A 3,397-nucleotide genomic window follows, 5' to 3' on the forward strand; every position below is an offset into this window, starting at 1 on the left:
ACCCCTTGCCACGTGATCAGCTGTCAGCCAATGACAGCTGATCATGTGATCACAACAGAGCCGGTAATCGTCTATTTTTCCTCCTCGCGCTGATAGCGCGAGGAGAAAAAAAAAAAGCCGATCACCGGCGGCCGTGAGAAGGACTTCAGTCCCGATCACGGTGAGCTGGGGCCAAGTCATCAGTGCCCACCTGCCCCCTGCCAGTGCCACCTAATTATAGTAAAAGTGCCACCCATCAGTACCACCCCTTAGTGCCCATAGTGCCACCCATTAGTGTCCATAGTGCCACCCATCAGTACCCATAGTGCCACCTATCAGTGCCCACAGTGCCACCTATTAGTGCCCACAATCTGCCTCAACAACAGTGCTGCACTACCTGCCTGGAGTTTGCATGTTCTCCCTGTGCCTGCGTGGGTTTCCTCCGGTTTCTTCCCACACTCCAAAGACATGCTGGTAGGTTAATTGGCTTCTGTCCAAAATTAATTAAAACTAGTATATGAAGGGGGACCTTGGATTGTGGGCTCATTGAGGGTAGGGACCAATGTGAGTGTACAATGTACAGAGATAGGGGCAATTGTAGACATTCAGGTTGAACTGGATGGACTGGTGTCTTTATTCAACCTTACTAACTATGAAACATATCAGTGCCACCTATCAGTGCCCATCAGTCCCATCTATCAGTGGTACCTATCCGTGCCCATCCGTGCCATCTTATCTGTGCCCATCTGTGCCCATCTTTGCCCATCAGTGCTGCCTTATCTGTGCCCATCAGTGCTGCCTTATCTGTGCCTATCGGTGCCACCTTAACCATTCCTATCAGTGCCCACCAGTGCCGCCTCATCAGCGCATTTCAATGAAGGAGAAAAATTACCTGTTTGCAAAACTATCTAACTAACTAACAAACTATTAAACATAAGTATAAAATTAAGGAAAAACCGCGCTCAACAACGGTGGGAAGTAGGAAAGGATAGCAATAACAGTGGCTACGGCCAAATACTAATTATATCATTAGGTTGCTGCCACCCACAAAGAAAGAAACTCCAATAGGTGTTTCCTCCAAAAAATAGAACAATATGGTAACCGGGGTAATTGGCGCTACCTACAAATAAAACTCCTTATATGTATGTATATCAATATATGATCCCGAATATATCATGCATTCATCTTAAAGAATATATATATAATAAAAGAAGGTATAACCCCAAAAAACTGCTATTCTGCGATTTTTAATTTACAAGCTACTCAGATGTCCCAAAAAACAACAAAATTCCTACTGTAGATTAATTCCTGAGATTGACAGATAGTTAGCGCCAATTACCCCGGTTACCATATTGTTCTAAACTATTAAACATGATTTTTTTTTTTTTATTATTTTACTTTTTTTTTTATTTGTTTAGCAAAAAATAAAACTCCGAGCTGTAACTAAATACCACCAAAAGAAAGCTCTATTTGTGGGAAAAAAATGATAAAAATTTAATTTGGGTACAGTGTTGTATGGCCGCGCAATTGTCATTCAAAGTGCATCAGCGCTGAAAGCTGAAAATTGGTCTGGGCAGGAGGGGGGGGGGGGGGGTTTAAGTGCCCAGTAAGCAAGTGGTTAAACAGAACAGCAGGAGATGGTTTCTTGTGATGTGACCAAGGCGAAGGCAGAGGTGAAGTGAGCTGGACAGCTTTAAGTAGGCAGGTCAGACGAGCTGGATAAGGAACAGCTGGTAACTGTGGAGAGAGATGGGAGCTGGCAATTAGCTGACAGCTGAGCAGCCAGCCCAGAGGAGGAAGGGCTAAGCCAGCCCTGACAAATAGCGAATTAATATTCACTATTGTCTTCCTGCTTCTCCACCTGGCCAATCAGGAAACGGGTCTTAACACCCGACTGGCCGAGAGGAGAAGCGGCCGTATTAGCTACCGTGGAGGGGACACAGGGGAAAGCCGCCAAAGCTGCCCGCGAGCTAGATGGGGTAAGTACGGGGCTGGTGGGGGGACAGGCGAGTGGCGGGGGGGGGGGTGGTGTTTGGTTTGCAGATCGACCAAAGCGACGGGGGGGGGGAGGGGATTTTGACTGGAACACCAGCCGCCACTGGAAAATGCAGGCGCTGGATGGAGGTGAAGGTTATAAATAATTCACCACATGGACTCAGGACAAGCATGGAGGGGGCAGCAAAAATCAGAGGCCTGAGACAGAACTCACCATCTGGGTCAGTAGCGTCACTCAGGGGTTGGTGTCACCTGGTGTGGTAAAACATGATGTCATACACCCCCCCCAATCCAGCGGGCTCTTGTCTGTCCTGTCTAGCCCCCCATCCCGGTCGTGCTCTTAGCCTGCCATAGGGCCCTGCGGGCTAGTTTGGGGCCAGCACAGAGTGGGGTGACACCATCGCGATCGAACACCCGTCTGCCAGCCGTCGTGTCACCCAAGTGCGGTCTGCACCCCGCACACCCCTATAGTGTCGCCACTGATCTGGGTACAGACAGCTCCCGGGCTTTGTGTAATGATTGTGCTGCAGTCTTGGAAGAGTTAATACCCCCCTAGGCTGTGTGTGTGGCATGCTGGTATAATATGACAGCACAAGAAGGTCATTATAGGCCATGAGTAGTGATGAGGCTCCCGCAGTCCTGGAAGAGTTAATAAACCCCCCCCCCCCCCCCCCCAGGCAGTGTGTGGTACAATGTTAACACACCGGTGTCATAATAGAGCATGTGTCATTAATGGTGATCTGCCGTCCTGGAAGAGTTAATACCCCCCACTAGGCAGAGTGTGGCACAATATGGATACAATATGACAGCACTAATACCCCAGGTTCATAGATGATCTGTAGTCATGGTGCCGCAATACTGGAAGAGTTAATGCCCCCCCCCCCCCAAAGAAAGTTTGTGGTACATGGATACAATATGAAAGCACTAATGTACAAGGCATTATAACAGAATATGGGGTTGATTTACTTAAAGCGGAGTTCCGTTTAACCACTTGCTTACTGGGCACTTAAACCCCCCTCCTGCCCAGACCAATTTTCAGCTTTCAGCGCTGATGCACTTTGAATGACAATTGCGCGGTCATACAACACCGTACCCAAATGAAATTTTTATCATTTTTTTCCCACACATAGAGCTTTCTTTTGGTGGTATTTAATTACAGCTGGGAGTTTTATTTTTTGCTAAACAAACAAAAAAAGATGCAAAATAACAAAACCAAAAAAAATCATGTTTAATAGTTTGTTATAAAATTTTGCAAACAGGTCATTTTTCTCCTTCATTGAAGTGCGCGGATGAGGCGGCACTGGTGGGCACTGATAGGCATAGTTAAGGCGGCACTAATAGGCACAGATAAGGTGGCACCGATAGGCACAGATAAGGCAGTACTGATGGGCACAGATAAGGTAGCACTGATGGGCAAAGATGG

Source organism: Lithobates pipiens, unplaced genomic scaffold (assembly GCF_037356315.1).
Source record: "Lithobates pipiens isolate NorthernLeopardFrog02 unplaced genomic scaffold, aLitPip1_a1.2 Scaffold_25, whole genome shotgun sequence".
Classification (NCBI taxonomy): Eukaryota; Metazoa; Chordata; class Amphibia; order Anura; family Ranidae; genus Lithobates; species Lithobates pipiens.